This window comes from Leiobunum rupestre, chromosome 9, assembly GCF_980474605.1.
Source record: "Leiobunum rupestre chromosome 9, qqLeiRupe1.1.hap1, whole genome shotgun sequence".
Lineage (NCBI taxonomy): Eukaryota > Metazoa > Arthropoda > Arachnida > Opiliones > Sclerosomatidae > Leiobunum > Leiobunum rupestre.
Genome location: NC_143392.1, coordinates 53290549 through 53311520, shown reverse-complemented (window position 1 = coordinate 53311520; position 20972 = coordinate 53290549).

Below are 20972 nucleotides of genomic sequence, written 5' to 3'. Positions count from 1 at the left end.
GAGTGAAAATCTCAATAACTGACCACAACACCTATAAGTTTAAAAAGATAACAAATCACCCTCTAAATAGCTCTGTATTTAGAAATTATGTTAATGCTATTAAAAGGATGAATCTCCTAGTGGTGAAAAATGGCAATTAAATACAATAAGGTTCTAAATATGGCTGCCACTTACGAAAATTAACGAACCGTACATGTTAAAGTCTATTAAACCGCTGCGGAAACATTACTCGCGCCGCTTGGTTAACACGGAATAATAATATACGATAGATTAGAGGATTTTTAAACGTTTATTGTGAGTGCGAACCGACCTTGTTATGTAAATATTTCGTATAGTGGCCACGTATTCATAAGTTCTTAATACTATTATGTATTCAATACGCGAACTTATAAATGCATTATATTTAGAAGAATCGTTAATGTTTCAATAGTAACATATCCAGATAATAACAAAAGTCTGGTACTTCAACCCGCGCTAATCCTAAGAGTAAATACTTAGTTTATTATATGATTAAAGACGATAGTTTCCTATCATTGTCCCATAACTAAAACATGTCCGATTGGTAAAACTAAAAGGTTATATGTTACGGATATACGTAAACTAATATTTTTGAAGGAAATGTACACGATGTGCGTAAAGACATTGTACACAATGAAACATTTATAAGGCCAGAGCTGCAGATGTTGTTAATAAGACCAAGCTTATTCTTAATATAGGGACAACTTGTTTCAAACTGCGAGGTTAACGAATTTAACATTGAACTTAGTTTTCTAAGGCTTATTAAAAATATTATTCACGATGACCACGCTCGACAAGTAATACAAATTTTACCCCGTTATGTAAGATGCCATTAACGCATTGACTATGTTTAAAACTTGAAATATCCTAGATGGCCACTAAAAACTTTAACTCCCTTGTTAATTTCTTCACCCCAAAAATACCCTTGAATACACTGTGTAAGACAAAACGAATTATGTGCTTAAAGACAATGTTAGATTAATAACCTATAAAATCTTTAAAAGGGACCCCTATTAGGGGTGACTTATATTTGAAAACATGTACCCGAATCCATATATACCAGCCTAGTGGCGAAAAATGGCAGCATTGCATGTATATAATAATTTAATTTATGGAAGACCCCTTTCAATAACCGTAAATCAGATGATCACGTGACGCGGCTTTTTGATCGAACTATCTAGGGAAAACGTGTTCTTGAAATGTCTTTTGGCCACGCTAATATAATTCCCCATTTTCAACACATGTTTACGTGAGATGACCCCAAAGACCCTTCCTAACGGACGACAGGATATACTATCTTTACCCCGTTATTATCGTATTGACTATGTTAAAAACTTGAAATATCCAATAAAAAACTCCCTAATTTCTTCACCCCAAAATAACCTTGAATACACAGTTTACATTTCATAAATTTTAGGCTTATTATTTACGATGGCCAGGCTTAACAATAAAACTTTACCACGTAATGCACAATGTTTCTCGCGCGTCCTCATTAACGGTAATATAAAATTAACACATGATGCATTGTCATAATATTTATCAGCTTACACCCAAGGCACTACCTTAGGCCTAGCGACTTTAAATTCGACGTTTTAGGTTAATATATATAAAAAATTGTTAGCAACAACTTGTTAAACACAAACTTGATCTAAAGTATATATGGCAAATTTCCTAAAAATAACAGACATGGACACCCTTTTCAATACACAGAACCCGTTTAAATATGAATCATTAAAGATGGCTGCCAAAACACGTGAATTTCCAACCAAAATTACTAAGAGTTCATATAACAACCGTTAAAAGAGAGACCAGCCTCCAAATTTTACCCCGTTCTGTTAAGTCTTTTTTACCGCGCTTCCTAACGTTAAAACACAGCTTATAAAACTCTTTAATATTTACTACTTAAGACCACTTGTTGATTAACCCCCAAGACGTTGCCTAACTGTTATAAACAAATATACTGATTTACCCGCCAAATGGCTAAGAGTTCAGCCACGTGACCTCTATTTCAATACACCCTACAGACCCGTTTGAATATGAAACATTAAAGATGTCGGCCAAAATTAAGACCACTTGTTGATTAACCCCAAGACGTTACCTAACGGTTACAAACAAATATACTGATTTAGCCGCCAAATGGCTAAGAGTTCAACCATATAACATCCACTAAAAGAGATCACTTGTTCAGGTCCATAATCCCAAAGACGCTTCCTAACCGTTGTCAGGTAATTAAACCATGCAAACTTTTATACTATTAAATAAAAACTTTACCCCCCTCCACTTGTTCATTGATCCTTTTCGCGCTTACATCATCATAAACGCATGTTAAATCCCCGCCAAAAATGCTAATGAGTTGTTAACCATATAGCTACCAGTTCAATTACCCCTAACGGTTAATTATAAAGATACAAACATGTAATAGAGTACAAACTATACCCGTTTCCCCGCCAAAATCATGTTAAACATGTAATAAACCTAAAGAGTTTAACCACTTGTTGATTTTTATACACGCGACGCTTACACTTTCCCGCCAAAAATTAATATTCAAACATATAATAAACAAGTATAACTATTTGATGATCCTAAACACATGTTACTATCTAACAGGTCAATGACTCCTAACGGTAATCCACCTAGTTAAACAATACCACGCTCATTAATATTCGACCTTGAACAGGTTGATTGACAGGTCAACTAATTAATTATTCAAAACACCTGTTAATCTAATTAATTATTCAGGTCACGCGCGCGTGACACGCGCCCGAGGGGGGGCGGAATCGCGATTCCCCGCTTCATTCCCCCCCGCGCGCAGCTGGGGACGCGTGGGGGAAAGCACGCTGCGCCCCCCTCGCGTATCCAGAAAGAGGGGGGTTAACTACTCAAGTTGGTGAAGCCAAATTACGATTGTTTGAAACGATAATTGAAAAGGGAACAAGTCTAATACAAACGTAGTAGAGTTTTCACACTTGAAAAAATGTACACGTTTGGTTTTTAAATGCAGATATTTTATTCACATAAATTTTTACAAAACATTTTCAATAATATCACCATTGGCTGCAACACAGGTTTGTGCGCGGACAATTAATTTCTCAAACGCTTTCTCTACCATTTCTGGTGTGACGTCTCGGCAAGCACTGATTATTCGTCTAATGAGTTCCTCCCTAGTTTCAATGGGCGTGGCGTATACCTTTGTTTTAACGAATCCCCAGAGAAAATAATCCAGCGGTGTTAGGTCAGGTGACCTTGCTGGCCAATGCACTGGACCATTTCTCCCTATCCACCTTTCAGGAAACTCGTTGTTGAGGTGCTCAGTTACTTGCCGGGAAAAATGCGGAGGGGCGCCATCTTGCTGAAACCACAACTGACGTCTTTCAGCCAATGGAAGGTCGTCGATTGCGTCACTCAGTTCGTTCTGTAGAAAATGTAAATACCTTTGGCCGTTGAGGTTCGTCGGCAGGAAAAAGGGACCAATCAAACGGTTTCCAACAAGTCCAACCCAAACATTGACCCGTTCAAATTGAACCTGGTGATGATATTCAAAACCCCAATGTGGGTTGATGTCAGACCAAAGATGGCTGTTTTGATGATTAAAGGGCCCATCTCTAGAAAATGACGCTTCGTCGGAGAACAAAACATGGCGCAAAAATTGTCTATCTTCTTCGACAGCATTTAGTAACCAGTTGCTAAATTCATAACGTCTTTGATGGTCTCCGTCAATTAGTCCTTGGTGGAGCGTAGCTCTGTATGGGTGATAGCGATTCTTACGAAGAATTTTCCACACACGATTTGCAGAACAACCCAAATCAACAGCGGCGTTAGCGCAACTGTGACGAGGATATGCCACAAAGTACGCGAGTACATTGTTCTCGAAGTCTAAATCCGGTTGACCCAATCCGCGAAACCTAGGTTGCAAGTTACCAAATTGATTGAAATCGTGAATTGCTCGTCTTACTGTATTTACAGATGGTGCTCCATTTGGATGTCTTTCTGCGAAGATTTCAGTCACTCTTCTAAGGTTTTGCGCTGCTTCTCCATAGTAAATGGCAACTATCTCGGTACGCTCAGCTACTGAATAACGAGGCATTGTTCGAAATATTATCAAACACTGATAATAATCTCCCAAAGTTTTCCTTTAAATACCCAATGCATGTTTAGGATTGACCTATAGCCTCGTGTTTTTTAAATCCGGTCGTTTTTTTAACCAAAGTTTCAACTGGATTAGGTAATTCGGTTTCAATTATCGTTTCAAACAATCGTAATTTGGCTTCACCAACTTGTAAATTTTTCAAGCTCGAATTTTCACTGATAAATAAATTGTTTTTCGTCGAGTGAACAATTTTTAAGGGATTTCGATGACGGCCTACAACTTTATAATAGAAATTTTGTATCTCGCACCTAGTGGTCGAAAAATAATTTTTCAAAATTGGTGAAAAACATTACCGAAAACGCTCAAATTTCTCAAACTGGTGTCCCCCGGTATAGAGAATTGACCTTCCAAATTTGAAATCGGTACTATAAATAGTTTTTGAAAAAACACACTTTTCCGAGCAAAAAAAAGACCCTGTATACTAACAAGTGTTGGTGACAATCATGGTATTAGAAAAAAATAGATATGATAAGTACTTTAACTCTTAGTCCCGTAATTTAGATCATTGGGGCCCTCGTGCGAAAGTCTTTAAGGAAACCTTCATTGTTATACTTTAACGCCACGGTTAACTCCCTATGACGCAGCTGGTAGAGTTATTGCTTAAACACCACAACAAAGTTTTTCTTTCAAAAACGCGGTATTATTTTTTGGCCAAAGAAAAACGTACTTTGTTCCTAGAATTGTGGAAATCAAGAAATTTTCTTGTTATTTAAATGTCACCTTTGGCAACTTGTACTCTGAAACACAGCTCCTTCTTTCAAAAGAATAGACACTTGATTTCTTAAGAAACACCAAATATACGTTATGTTTTAAACCGTACAGCAGTCCAAGTACGGATGAATCGCTTAACCTCAAACAGAACATAAAACGTGTCTTTAAGTCGAAACAGAACTACTCCGTTATATCCAAAGTGAACAGTTCCCCTACAAGTCATCAACGCCAATGATTTCATATTGTGATAACAGTACATGAACCAAGGTACCAATAACATAACAATAAAAAACAACATCTAAATGAATTATTTATCCCTGATAAATTAATTTTATAATTTCAGATGAAGAAAGCTTTTCAAAGTTTCTTTTCCGAATAAAATTAACCATGCCCTGAATTTTAAAGCGAATGTCGAGAAGCCCGCTTAACCCCGTAAGAAGTATAGAGTCTTTTGCAAGGGTATAGTTAGTGACTGTCTATTTACAGTATAAAAGAAAATTGTTAGTACTTACATCACCCATAGTCCACCTTAAAATGACTGGGTCCGACGCATTCATTGCTGCTCATTTCAAATCTTCTTTAAAATTAATAAAAAAAAACATTTTTAATAACAAATTGGAATAATGTATTTTCCCGTGATAAAAGACGTTTTGGAGTTTTTTGAGGAATGTGAATAGACCAAAATACGCAGGACGTATTACAAAGAAAACGCGAAAAAAGTTCGCTAGATAAACGGAATTTAATTAATTGTTTTTTTTTGGCGTTTTTATCCCAACCATTCACAAGCCTCTGATCACCGCCCCTCAACTAAATTATTATTCTGTAATTTATCATTACAACGAACTTTTTCCAGATAACTTTTTGTTAACCAAACCTATGCACTAAAATAAATATTTAAAACTAAAAGGCCGCTCTCTAAAACTTAAAAGATAAGCGTTAATACAAACACCAACATGTGGCGAGCTCCGCTAATCGCTTAGGCTGAATATATTGTCGAGCTAGAGAATAAATAGACGGACAAATAAGATGGCCGTAAAAGAAGCGACCCACAACAAACGGTCAAACGTCAGTGGATACCTAAAAAAGCGGGGTTTATCTCCAACACAAGGGTGTTCTCGTGGCGTAGGCCGAAGAAGGGACGGAATGTTGGAAAAGCTCGGTCCTTCCGAACAGGCTTCTTTATATCCTTCTGCAATACGTAATATTCGCAGGACAGAGACTGCAAAAGTCCGGCCCTACCTCGAGAGATAATTCTCCAGACGGTGACCATTCCGCTAACCACGGTTATCCGTTTGTCCATCTGACTACATCACACGCTGCTATTTTATGTATATATTTTTGCAGTGATAAGTAAATATCTTAATTATATTATAACTCACCTTTGATTCTAACATTCCTACTGTTTCACTATAGAAGACCGTGTGAGGACGACCACCTATCTCCCAATTGCTGGTGGTCAAGCATTCGCCATACGAGTAGACCCAATTTTTGGTGATTTTACTGTTCCCCCGGAACCCCATCCTTAATTTCACCGGTGCGATCACTTACCTTGTTAAATTATTTTTTTTTTCTGTTTTAGGCTCTTGATTCTAGGTGTCACTAGGTTTTTGATAATATTTGTTTCATTTTTAGGAAATTATTGTAAACATTTTACATTTAAAAACTTTATCTAAATTAGGTTCTACGTACTTATACTTGTTATCGCATTATAAAAGTAATAAAATAAGGGTTACTGTATAAGTTATTATCGAAAGTAGTAGCCAATTATCCAGAAACTAATGGTTAATGGCTACAGCAATCATCAAAGCCGTTTGAATATATTAGGCGAAATTTACACTCTAACCAGCTACATTTGCTCGCTCACTTATTAAAAAAGTGAACGACAAGAAGATTCAGTCCCCGATTTGCTATAAGGAAGAGATCCATTCGGTAGGTTAAAGTTTCTTCTTCTTCACTTGCGAAGAATCACTTCCCTCGCGTCGGGACAATGGCAAATAACGTCGTATTTAATTCAACACTCCGAACGGACGAAGATATGACATAGCTGAAGTATGTCTTCGCAAGGAAAAATAAAGAAAAATTCAACACACTGACTTTCGGAATCGAATTATCAAAACGACGAAGTTTGTGGATTTCATGTCCGGTACACTAACAGTTTGAAATAGTACATCATGTTCAAGGAGAACATTTTTGTTAGGAATGGTTATGTGCAAGAAAATTTTAATATTTAAGAAATGAAAGATTTGCAAAGATAAAAGGTTTCATATATTTACGAGCAGATACATTTTTTGACCGTGTATTAATTGCCAAATTGTTTCATATAAAATGGTGGTATTAAAATCTGTAGCTTTAACTACACTGCATCATTTTCTACTTTTGCGGTTTAACATTTGGTGATGTAAATCTTACTGGGTCAATGACAGCTGGTTTGCTGCCCAAAACCTTGCTTTCTCGGTGCCAAATACCAGGCTTTCTTGATTAGGGTTCCAACAAATGATATTGTGTTATGACTAAATTGAACTGTATGTAACTTAGGAAGTTCACTTAATGGTTTTCTTTGAATAGTTTTTAGATTCGAAAGAATGTTTATTATTTTTAAAATTTTAAAGCAACACAAATAAGTTTCTTTTATCTTATATATTGCCTGACCGCCTTAATTAATGGCTTCAAAAGTAGCTTGATGACTTAGGCCTAAGGTGTTGCCTTGGGTATTAGCCTAGCTGATTGCATTGATTCTTTAACTCCAAAAGCGTTGTTCGGAAATTTTAATTTTAATCAATCTAAAATTTGGAAAAATCCATTTTACTTATTTGCAAATCATAAGTCATGTTTTGGGAACTTAAAGCTTACAAGAAGTAAATAAACCTATTTAATGGAATGCAATGTCAGTAATAAATGATTTATTTTATTTCATGAATGGCTTATCTTGCAATCTGGAAGTGCTCGATACTACCTATTGTATTTGAAACGTTGTCTTGCTTACATTTTTAGCGTGATTTTATGCAGTATTAAATTGAAGAGTGGATAGTGGCTTTGGAACAAGGGACAAAGGAACATTTCCCCTAAAAATACCTCAAAGATTTAAGGAAATTAAATTTTTAAAGGTTTGCAAAAACTTACATCGTAAGAAAATATTGAAAACTTCCGTTAAATTGCACAAAATCCTTAGGTCGAAGTCAAACTTCGTTTAAAATTTACTAAAGGCTAAAAATATCAAAAATATAAAAATAGTTAATCTCGGATTTTTCCGCATTTCAAAAATCATCGTTTCCGAAGCGCTTTCCTCGCGATCCCTTGATTTCGTTTTCCTTGCCCCATCCAAGTTCCCAAACGCTCGGAGTTTTATCTAATAATTAAGCTTCCGTTTACATGTAACCCATATTGGATATTTTATCTACCTGATCTTGAATTTAATTTTTAAGAAATAAACGTATTTTTTCGTCTGAATCGGTCTTTAAGGGGACACCTACTTTATTTTTGTTTAAAGAAATACAAAGCTTAGTATTAATAAAGTTGTGTACTTTCGGATAGCGTTATTAAAATATTTTCGTATTTGACGTTTTGCCAAAATCTAAGACATTTATAGTTTTAATTTAAATAAAAGCAATGTATGTACCGAATGTCTCAATATGCTCGATCAGGCGCACCAATGAGAAACTTGAGAGAAAATGGATGCCTCTAAACGCTAATTTCATGGCTTCAAAATCTTTTATTTTAACGCGTCTGGCCCCGTGCATTCGTCATCGAATAACGTGGCATAAGCTAAAGCTTCCCTGGCTTCCAAAGTTTGTAAGTGCGCTTATATGATCTTTCGTCTACAAAGTCTTTAAGTGTTATAATTCTTATTGAGGTTTACGGCATCTCTATTGTTCATATGTTCCCAATGATCCCTGGCTTCAACAAGAGCGCGTACTTTACAGATTTTATCTCGGTTATTAATTTTCCATGGGTATACGAAAGAGAATTAGATACTTTACCAGTAGCCCAGGACAGACACGGTTTGACCAGGAACATTTTCCCATGAAGATGAAAATTGGTACATAGGTAGTTTTTAACCCCGAAAAAATATACTAAAAGTCCCCAAGGCACCACCTTAGGCCTAAGTCATCAAGCGACTTTTGAAGCCTTTAATTCAGGTGGCCGGGTTACAATGCGTAGGAGGGTGGTGTCAAGCCCTGCATGCCACACGATCGAGCCAACAGCTCCCTACACTAACTATTCATAAATTAAATTTAATGAAAGGGTCCAAAAATGTAAATAATTGGTACATTATACATTTAGGGCTATCGGAATAGTATTGTAATTTTTTTTGGTGTACAATCGTTAGTTTAGCCGCCTTTTTGGAAAATGGCAGGCAAAAAGGTTTTCCACGTAACTTTCCACTATATGTTTAAATATGATTGAAAATTAGTATATAGTTTCATTACGGCTGTGTGAACATAATTACAAAATCGTATGGATCTACGACCGTTATTTTGTCCGCCATCTTGGAAAATGGTGGACTGCATTGCCGAATTTGGCATTCCAAATTGAATGTAATTTTCCGATTGTTTTTAAATTTGGTATATTTGTTGTTTATGACGCTGAGAACACTTTTACAAAATCGTTAAGGTATCTGACGGTTACTTCGTTCACCATCTTGGAAAATGGCCGTCTGGAAAATATTCACCTTGTTGATAGCATTCTTATAACTCTTTCGAATTATTTTAGGGTTAGTTTGGTTGCTTTTAAAATCTGGAAAATGAAAACAGGTGATACACATAACAAATTTATTTGTAGAAAAGATTTTAATTAACTATATAATAAGCACATGATGTTTTCTTTGGTTCTTAGGCTCCATTTGGCGATGTATCGTTTTTCATCATTTTGGATTTGATCTGTCGATGGGCCTTCCTTTCACTCTAAAGGCCGCGTGTTTTTATTTAATAGAGAACTGCCTATATCCCCGGGTCCTAGCAGTAAAGGGCCCATGAGGTACTGATTGGGGCCCATAGGTCAAAGAGGGGGAGAAAGTCAACAATATTTTGAATACGTTAGTGGAGCCCTGGGTCTCAAACATTTACCCCGGGCCCAAAAAAACTTAGCTCGGCTCTATCGGTAGTTTAAAGAGGTTCATGGGGCTCCTTTTAAAAGTACACCGATATTTAAAGAGGTACACGGTACTCGACGTTAAGGGGTCAGCTAGGTTACTGATATGAGTAAGAGTTCTAAAGCAGTTCAAAAGGTTTCTTAGAGGAGTCTATAGGAGTACTTCGAAATTTTAGAGTAAAGGCGTTATACAATCTAATAAACCGGTTCTAAAGCAGTCTTAAAGGTTTCTTTGAGGAGTCTATACAATCTAATGAACCGGTTCTAAAGGATCAACTGTGTTTCTTATAGTGGTACACGGTTATTTTTTGAGATACAAAATCTTTAATATATCAGCTATTAAATTAAAACCAGAAAAAAATCATATTTATTCAATCCTGTCATTTTGATACCACAAATCGTTGCAGTGGCGCACGCGGTTGGAGGCAGAGGGCCCGCGTTCCCTCCAAGAACAAAAATTCTGGGTGCGCCACTGGAACGTTGTTCGGAAACTGCGCGATATTGTGTAATAATTTTGGTGCGATCGTTTCCCTCGGTGTACGATACCAGTGATTAAATTTATGGCTTTGAGAATTATACGATCAATGCAACTTTGTGGGACCCGGTAGAATGTAGGGCTCCCCAGCTACTTCCTGATATTTACATCGCAAATTATAAATCTCCTCGTCTTCTTCAATCAAATATATCTGAGGGTTATTCAGATCGTACCACACATTGCAGAGCAAACGAGACCAGATATTTTGCAATCGCAGTTTTTAAGGCAAGTCGTTCTAAAGTTACACGAAATGAGTGCAAATTATCTGTGTGTATGTGTTTTAAAGGCAAACGCTCATTCGTAAAGTGTTAATATCAAAGTAATTTAAGCTCATTAAAATTAATATTAATCGTTGGAGGTATATTTAAAATCATATCTTTTGTTATCATTCTGTAACCGTAAGAAGTAACTTGCAACTATTTCCTTACTCTCTATGAGTTACTGAAATCAGACAACGGTTACTTCCACCAGAATGGTTAGTTAGCAAAGTATTAATCATGTAAGGACTTATAGATTTAAAATTTTAATATTATCTACATATATAAACCGGTGTGTTTTAATTTCGAAATGTCTTGCTAGAGAGATGGGCAACTACATTTATTATTATTTGGGATTAGGACTGTTTTCAAAGACAAATAAAGATGTATGTTTCTTGGTACGAGCTGCAGTAACTGATAAATATTTCATTGAATATTTTAAGAATATTTAAGCTAAATAGTTTTGGGCGTTTCCTAATTAAATGTGTTATATTATTATTATTAAATGTGTTACATAAATTATATATACATATACTATTTTATCATCGGTTTTAATTTTCCAGATTTTAAAAGCTAACAAACTAACCCTTAAGCGATTCGAAAGAGTTATAAGAATGCTATCAACAAGGTGAATATTTTCCAGACGGCCATTTTCAAAGATGGTGAACAAAGTAATCGTCAGATACCTTTAAGATTGTGTAATAATGCTCTCAGCGTCATAAACAAAAAATATACCAAATTTGAAAACAATCGGACTATATCATTCAATTTTGTATGCCAAATCCGGCATTGCAGTCCACCATTTTCGAAAATGGCGGACGAAATAACGGTCGCAGATCCATACGATTTAGTAATTATGTTCACACAGCCTTAATGAATCTATATACCAATTTGCAATCATATTGAAACAAAGTGGAAAGTAACGTGGAAAACCTGTTTGTCTGCCATTTTCCGAAATGGCGGCCAAAAAAAATTAAAATACTATTCAGAAAGCCCTAAATGTATAATATACCAATTTTTAACATTTTTCGACAATTTCATTAAATACATGACGTCAGGCATGCTTGGCGGCCATTTTCCAAGATGGCGACGGAAGCTCACGCTCTAGAGGTGGGGACTTTGAGTTTATTTTTTTTTGGGTTAAAAACTACCTATGTATGTAATAATTTTCATCTTCATGGGAAAATGTTCCGGGTCAAGCCCTTTTTTAGTTAATCTGTCCTGGGCTAAAGCTCAGATTTAACTAAGTCTTAAAAGTAAAGAAACTAATTTAACGATAGAAGGCTGCGTAGCTAAGGGTGTGTTAGTGTAAATCTCTCATTGAACTACCAAATGTTCCGCTAACAACTATTTTGATGTAGCTATAATTCCACCTACCTCCAAAAATTATTTGGTATAAACAATGAAAATAATAAAAGGTGATAATCTCAATAATTAAAATAGCTGAGTTCTTAAAAGCAATGATCTTCAATTCCTAAAATCAGGGAAAATTTAATAGAAATGTTTATGAGTTCTTGAGATTTCAACTTTACACTTGGTGTATTTATAACATTGATATCTATCTAGAGGAATTGTGTCCGGAGAGAGTATGACCATGCATGATTAAGATCATAACTTGTTCTAAATATTTTTATCCACAGCTAAATATTTGTTAGAAAATATGATATATAAAGTTCTTGAAATTGGTTGTCAACCATTATTAGGGATTTTCAAGATGAAATCAGGATTTTTAAATGTAGGGGATTTGTACAAATTCCTTTAAAAACTTAGAAACATTTCAATGATTGACTTATTAGTTCTGCGAAACAATGTTAGATTGTTAAGAAAAGTTTAGGTTAAGTGTGCTGCGTAATGGGTGTAAATTATAGACAAGCTTAATGCACCGTACAACTTCAATATTGGACTTCTGAGTTCCATTACGAATTCCAGTCGGTGCTCGCAGAGAATGCTTATGAATGCCGTACAAAAACTAGCTCAACACTGGAAAGACCGAGTCAAACTGGTTGAAAAAATGTTACTTGAGATTGAGAAAGAAGTGAAAAAGTCAGATCAAGTTCAGGAGTTAAGAACGCCTTAAAAGTGTCGTCGGTTTTAGGAGCGGCACGAAAAGGTTAACTGAAACCCTTTGATCTGACGCGATATTTTTGATCTTCCAACATTAATATTCCACTTCAGCTCTATTTAGAAAGCTCCTATCGTAATCTCCATGTTTCTAAACTCTTTGCTTGTCATTAGAATACTAGATAATCGCCAAAGGTGTTAATTTTTCAAACCCTGGCTTAGTTATTATTTTTCAACAACGACGGTTGATAACGAATTTTAGGGTAATTTCAAAGGCAATATCTCTTCAGCGCTTGGTCGTAGAGAGAGAATAAAGACACTTACTTTACTCAGTTGTAGGTGAAGAAAGATAAAATACCTACTATATTTGGCGAAAAGATACAAACACGAATTTTTGGTAAATCGGCGACGACAATTATGAATTTAACCAGTTTGCGGTTGAAAATCTCATACGTTCCTCATTTTCAAAATTTCTATAAACTAAATTTGTGTAAATACCTAATGTAGATTATTATTTTTAGCTTTATTTTAGCGTATTTTTAGTATTATGACAACGAAATTTTTGCTAATTTATTAACTTTCCCTTGGAAATATAACACACGAGAATGTTTTTTTTTTCAAAACTATGTAACGCGGGCAAGTTAACTAAGAATTTCGTAATAGTATCTTTCCGCCAAATGCACTTATTTTGCCTTACTTACCTTGAAAATGAGTATTAACATGAATCAACCGTTGGTAGTCTGAAAATGCAAGATGCAGTGGCATAAAAATCATACTTAAAAATGTTGAAAATTTCCGGTTATGATAAAATTCAAAGAGTATACAATATTGTGCCAATAAAAGATAAATGGCGACGTTGTCTACAATGTCGCTCTGGTGGCAAAATTCGTTACATACATCAAGGAAGCTCCTACCAATATTAACACGTTTTTAGATCAAATAAAGCAACTTAAAAAAAAGCTTTAACATAAGATCTTTTGTAACTTATACTTTGGTGCTGATGTTAGCTTACTTTAGGCAACAACAAATTTAAAAAAAAAATTTATATATAAATAGTTTCGTCGGGTTAAGGCCTTATTGCACGCGAGACGTTGAATTTCGTCGGAGGCCTACCTGGCGTCCAGCTCTCTGGAGTTCGTTCATCCTTTTGTTAAGACTCAATTGAAAATATTTCGAAACCCAGTGCAATGTTTAAATTGTAAGCCCATATTTGTGTTCGCGGTATCGCTTTTTATTTTTCGTTGTATCAATAACTGTATGGGGTTTAAACCCATTTCCAAGAAGAACGGGACAGGAACGTGTCATGCGAGTGTTGTACGCAGGGAAAGAGGTTCTTCTCGAACTGGAGAAAAATGTCCATTCCTAAACTAGTCGACCTGTTCTACAGAAAGTGTGAGACCACCACGTTTCGGGGCTCCAGTTCGTTCTTTGTTTGAAAGGCGCCATTATATTTTTTGCCGGGATCAGTGTATAGGTGCATTGAGACATTTAAAATGTTAATTTAATTCGTGAACCACAACGTAACCTGTGGCGAGACATCATTGAAGCCACGATGACGAAACATGAGAGATAAGTACGGAGCTTAAAATCAAATACGAATTAAGGGGAGGGATAGAGGAACGGGTTTTCCCGCTAAGGTTGCCACAGGGTCGTCGGGACTTGTGTTTAGTCTTTCCGTCAAGGTACCCAAAATTAGCTGAAATCAGTCAATTGAGACTTTCAATTAGAATCATAATCGGCTGTATTAGTTCAATTTGTTGAACGGTTGTTATTGCAATTATTTTTAATTTGGAATAATATTAATGTAGTTTTTTTAAAGAAGAATCTGTAACTATGCGTTATTGGCCGTAACAATCTTTAGATCACCCTTAAGGTAACCTCACTGGGAAAGCAATGCACTAGCTTATTATTTCTTCTAGTAATACCAGGGTACCTTTTTATTTTCTATTCCAATGTTCACGATTATTTTGATTAGTGTCGTGTCTCATGTTTTTAATTTCAATAGGTTAATCAATTTTTAAGCATAAAATACTTCGTCTTAACGAGTACTTTATATCCTTTATCAGCGTTTTCATAATTAGTTTAATTATTTTTGTCAACAAATGAGGAGAGCCGGTTGCAATATGGGTCTTAACCAGGGGTAACCATAAATATCGTTTCAGATTGACAATTTTATATTTGGATTTTACAAAGTTGAAATTATCTTTACGAAAAGCGAAATATTTGTAAACCATTTATCTGAGAGAGTATTAAACAGTCTCAAGTTTTGTATTCTATCGATGTAAATGTAATTTTTATATCCTAACGTTTTCCGCATACGGGTCTTGGTCGTTTCTAATCAAAATTGGTCGGTGATGTGATTCAAGCTGTCCCGATATTTAAAATAAACATTTTAATAAAGTTATAAACGAGACATGCAAGTTTTAAATTATATTTTACTTGTTACTTACACGGTTAATTTTCTTAGAGGGTGACCATTTAAGTTCAAATTGTAAGCTGCCCTAAGAGGATTTTGTTAAAATATTACAGATATACAGAAACCCAGAACAAAAATTACAAGGCCGCAAGCTCTCAACAGGAAAGAGCGTCCGAATTCTCCCCCCTTTTCCACTCAAACTATATAGCGGCCGACCTCACCCCTGCCTTACAGCGTGAAAGGTCATATTCGGCTCTGGAAAAATCCTCAAAACTTAGTTGCCAAGGACGAAAAATAGAAAGTCATCCAAAAGGGGTAGAAACAGAGACCCCTCCAATATAATAGCGCCGCCTTCCAGCCCCCCCCCCCCAGACACCATAACTGCAAGTAAAAACCACTACCAAGCCTACACTTCCGACACCCGACTTTCCCACCCCCCCCCCTAGACGGAAGAACAACAAAACCAGAGAACGCAAAGGAAACAAAAAGAGATTCTAACAGGAAGAGTTTCGGGACTAGAAGAGATCCCCAAACCAGTCCGGGCTTAGGCCGCGATATCCCAAGAACGTAGTCCCCGATATCCCAAATAAAGATGCATAATGCACAACCCAAGAGAGGCGAAATGCCCATCGCGTTTAATTTCAAATGAATCCCAAAATCCAAGAACGTTTTTTCCCGTGATGGAAAAACTATCAGCAGATCAAGTCAACTAAAGGCACCCCTCCATATCCAATTGTCGTCGAAGTATCATAAGCGTGTGCGTGTGTCTTGCGTAACCCGGAACCCCGTAACCCGGAAGCTCCTGTAACCCGGAATCCCGTCAATCGAAGAGCAGCCACGAAGAACCAGATATTCGAGACACCAAGAAAAAGAGCCAGCGAAAAGAAGACAAAATCCCATGATAGCGAAACCGTAACGTTGAAAATTTCCTTGAAAACCCCGCCTTACTGTTCCCTACGACGAAAAAACTACGTTTAAGAATATACGCTAATCCGCGACAGGTTAAAAGATTGAGTCTAGAGCCCCTAAAACCCTGTTAAATCAATACTCCACAATGATTCCTTCAATACCCAGTTAGAGTGTTTTGCCAATATCCTGTCCCAAGAACGAGAAAAGCCCCGTGTCGAGAGCCCCAAACAATACCCCTTTATTCCAACCCGTATAAAAACCAAGCCCCCAACCCAAAACGGTATCTTAACCGATATTTACTTTAGCCACGCCAGTATAGTTTTGAGCTCTACCAAATAATTTCTTAAAATCGCCAAATAAAGTTAAGCGCCTAACGCCAGTTTTTTCTACCTTTCATTATTTGCTTTATCGCCCCCATTTTTAAGCGTTATTACCATTATCATGGCTGCCAGGTATCCCGAGGATACACCAGATTTATGTAAGAAATCCCATTTTTTATTTATCATTTATTGTTCATTTGTGTGTTATTTTTTAATAAAGACATTTCAATCGAGAATTTCATTGAGTATCCTAATTACTGTCCGTTATCATCATCTTTCTTTTACTTATTGCCATCAACGCACTGCTACGTATCGTAAATAATAATCGATATACGCGCGGGAGCGAAGGGGTAATATGACTTAGGCCTAAGGTGGTGCCTTGGGTATTTGCCTAGCTGATTACTATTATTATTTATTATTATTAAATGACATAGAAAAGGTAAGAACTGTCTTTAATTTTTTTTAGATTATAAATTTCATGCATCACATTTTGTTCTTTTAAAATAGGTTAGACCTTGGATTGTTGCTTAGCAAATTCTACAGGGTATTTTAAAACTCGTCATTGTAAATTTATAGATACATTTGTTTTTTGGTTTGTTATTTGCCAAGGATTAGAGTAATGCAAAAAGTTTTAACCGCAGTTATAATTTAGAAAGAAATGATAAAATTGTTACTTGCCACCAATTTTTACCACGGAAAAAAGCGACATATTTCGAGTTTTTTGTACGTGTTGGATGAGGGAGGACTGATGACGAAATAGATTTAACGGCAAGACATTACTAAATTTAATATAAGAAAAATTAAGAAAAAGAGAACCAAAAGACCGCAAAACAACACAACCCGAATGAAATTTGGACAAGGTAAAGTAACGGAAGGCAAAAGTAAAACATCATCTATCTGTCTTAAACAAATAAACAATCGATAAGCAAGATCCAAATACTAAATACCACTGTGAGCAATTCGGTTTGAGCTATGCGCCAAATTTTTCACAGAAATGTTTAATTTTTATTTGTAACGACTACCCAAACGGTATTAAAATGATCTTGCCTTATTTCATTTGTTATTTCTTTAATTTTAAAATATTTAACCAAATAACATTATTTTAAGGTTCGAGTTAATTGTGGCTTGTGCAAATTGTAATCCCTTAATGTATTTCTAATGTTTATAAGAAAGGTTAAGTCTATAACTTGCAAATCGAGTGGATAATTAACCTATAATAAAGTGTTAAGATGCCTGGCTAATTGATCCAAAATTAGTTAGTTTCTCCAACCCAGTATGGGCTAAAATAGAAGGTTAAATTAAATATGGTGGAATTTTAACTTAAGTTATGGTTGAATTTTACCTTAAGTTATGGTTACATTTTAACTAAAGTTTGGTTTTAAATTCGACCCATATTTGATTAAAGCCAAATATTGGATTGTAATAAATGACACATATTGGGTTATAATTTTGTTGTATTTTATTTTAGTTTGTTTATTTTGTGTGCATTTTAACCTTTATATGAATATAAGAAAAAGAATTGTTAAACATAACTTTAGTAAAAAAAACCGTAATTTGTACAACATGTTCCTCTCCTCGTCAAGGTCCAGCAAAACCACGGTCTAAAGTACGATTTTATGGCTGCGAGGGAGAGAGGAAACAAAAAACGGGCAGAGGTTTTTTAGAGTTGAAAGAGAACGCATGTATATAGAGTTAAAAGAGAACGCGTGTAGAGACCAAAATAAAGTATGTTTTTCATTTCAGCTGGATTTCATTCAATTCAAGAGCCCTATTATTTAAATTTACATTAGAGTATGATAAGAGTAGAGTAGAGCCCTAGAGTTATAAAATTAAAGAAATTACAAATTTAAACAACCCAATAACTATATTTTAGTTGAGACTGAACCCAATATTGAATTGTAATAAATGACTCAAATTGGGTTATAATTTAAACAACCCAATAACTATATTTTAGTTGAGACTGAATCCAATATTTGATTGGTATAAATGACCCAAATTGGGTTATAATTTAAACAACCCAATAATGGTTTGAAATAAGTGACACAAATTGGGTTGAATTTCAAACAAACCAATTTTTAGTTGGTTGCATACGGACCCAAAAATGGGTTTCCAAAACAACCCAATGTAAGTTAAAAACAACCCAACCATTTTAAGAGTGCAGGATGATTGGTTTTCCGCCAAGCAAAGAATTGACTCGGCACGAATACATTTATGAGCTTAGATAGTAATTAGGCCCTATTCAGTAGAAGTGTACGAATAATCTACAATCTGTGGCCATCGAAATAACTTTGTTGTGATCATAAATCATTAAATGGACACACATATTGAGTGCCCTAGCTTTTTATTTATTCTAGTAAATACCATGGTACCATTTTAATTTCTATGAAAATGTCGCATTTACATTTATAAGTGTCGCGTCTAATTTTTTTAATTTAAATAAATTAATCAATTTCTAAACATTAATACGGATATCCTTAATAAGCGTTTTCAGTATTAGTTTAAATTTTTTGTCAATGAATGGAGAGCTGGTTTCTGTAAGGGTCCTCATCAGGGGTAACAATCAATATCATTACAAATTGGCAATTTTATATTTGGATTTTCCAAAGTTGGAAATATTTGTAAACCAAAAAACTTAGTTATCTGAGAGAGTCTTAATTATTAAATGTTGAGTTTTATTGAAATACTTTAGTTTCTTACCGTATTACGCATTAACGAAATGCTTAATAAACTTACTATGACTAAATGTTACGGACATTTTGGTACACACAATCCTCCGATGTCATTTATTTAAAATTATAAAATTTTTCAATCACTCTGTTCGGATGTTGTGATTTTGGCACTTAATTTCATTGTTCTCAAAATCGATAATAATCAAAAGGTGTTTTTAGCGAGAAACGGCCAAATTATTTTTACAGCTTTTTTGATAAAGGTGCTACTACAATTTCACTCGCATTTTTGAAACCAGAGTGGTTCATACATATTAATAATAATAAAAAATTATAATCAGCTAGGCTTATACCCAAGGCACCACCTTAGGCTTAAGTCACCAAGCGACTTTTGAAGCCATTAATTAATAAACTTCCTGACATAACGGCCAAAAATGAATAACTTAAAAATGCTTATAAACTTAAAGGTAGCCAGGTTACTCCTGTGTTGAGTTTGCAAGTTCTCTCCCCTTTTGTTTAAGGGGTTTTCCCCGAGATCTTCGGTTTCCCCTTCCATACAAACTTGTAATGGTATTGGTGAGTGTAGGGAGCTATTGGCTCGCGTGGCGTGAAGGGCTTGCCACCACCCTCTTACGCATTGTAACCCGGCCACCTGTTTAAAGGCATTATAAGTCGCTAGATGACTTAGGCCTAGGGTGGTGCCTTGGGTGTTAGCGTAGCTGATTATTATTATTATTATTATTATTATTATTATTATTAAATATTTGGGACACCCCTATAATATATTTTTTATCGCTAAGCTCCTCCCTTTATAAAATCAACTATAGGCTTCGTGCGTAGTTTGGTCATAAGTATCACCGACTACCGACTGAGTTTTAAATTGAATATATGAATGCTGTCTGCTCGATCAAAATTATGGCTGCTGAACAGCTGAAAGCTCAACCGAAATTCAAAAGTCGTCTGCTATTTCTTTACATATTTAGTTTACGGATATTAAGGCGCTATATTTCCTTAGCTCGCGACTAATTAAACATAAAATAGAAATAAAAATGTTTATCTTACGTCACAAGACAGTTTTATTAGTAAAATCGTAGCACGTGCGATTTAAACGCGCACTAGAAAATCCTAAATTCCCCGCGACTCGGTCGCGGGCTCGTAGAAATGTTAAAATAAGAGGCATTTACGTAAAAGAAACAATAAAACAAGAAGGCCAAGTTACTTTATAGAAAGACCTACTCTTCTAGCTTGCTTTTTAAGACTCAAAGAAGTCGACTCTATGTATAAAACTCCAATAACAGTTCATTTTATCTTGAATATAATTTTACAAATAAGTTTACAAGAAGTATATTTTACAATAAATGAACGATAAAGGCGTCAGGAATATGGACAGCAAGAGCATCTGCTAAAGGAACTTGGACATCAAAGGCATCTTCTAAAGGAACTTGGGCATCCTGGGCATCTACTAAAGGAACTTGGGCATCATGAGCGATAGGGAATTCTGGCCTAGCAAAAGCCGGAGGGCCACGATAGCACATTTGTATTAGAAAGTTTTCTATGGAAATTGATCCAGCAACCATCCTCTGAGTTGCGACATTTATCGCTTGGTCATTTATAATATAGATGCCCTTTTTTCGCCTTCTTATTCGAGTTCCCTGAATCGCTAAAGAAAAATCCGCTGCTTGGCTACCATCTATAGCTTTAAGTTTCTCTAGAAACAAAATATTTCAAGTTGACTTTTTTATTAATAGCTAGCTTAAAGGGAGTATAACCCATGCAGGCCCTGATTTGCTTGTGAATCCTCTACCGTCGTGGCGTGCTACTCTTTTTCAAAGCGCGAGACAAAA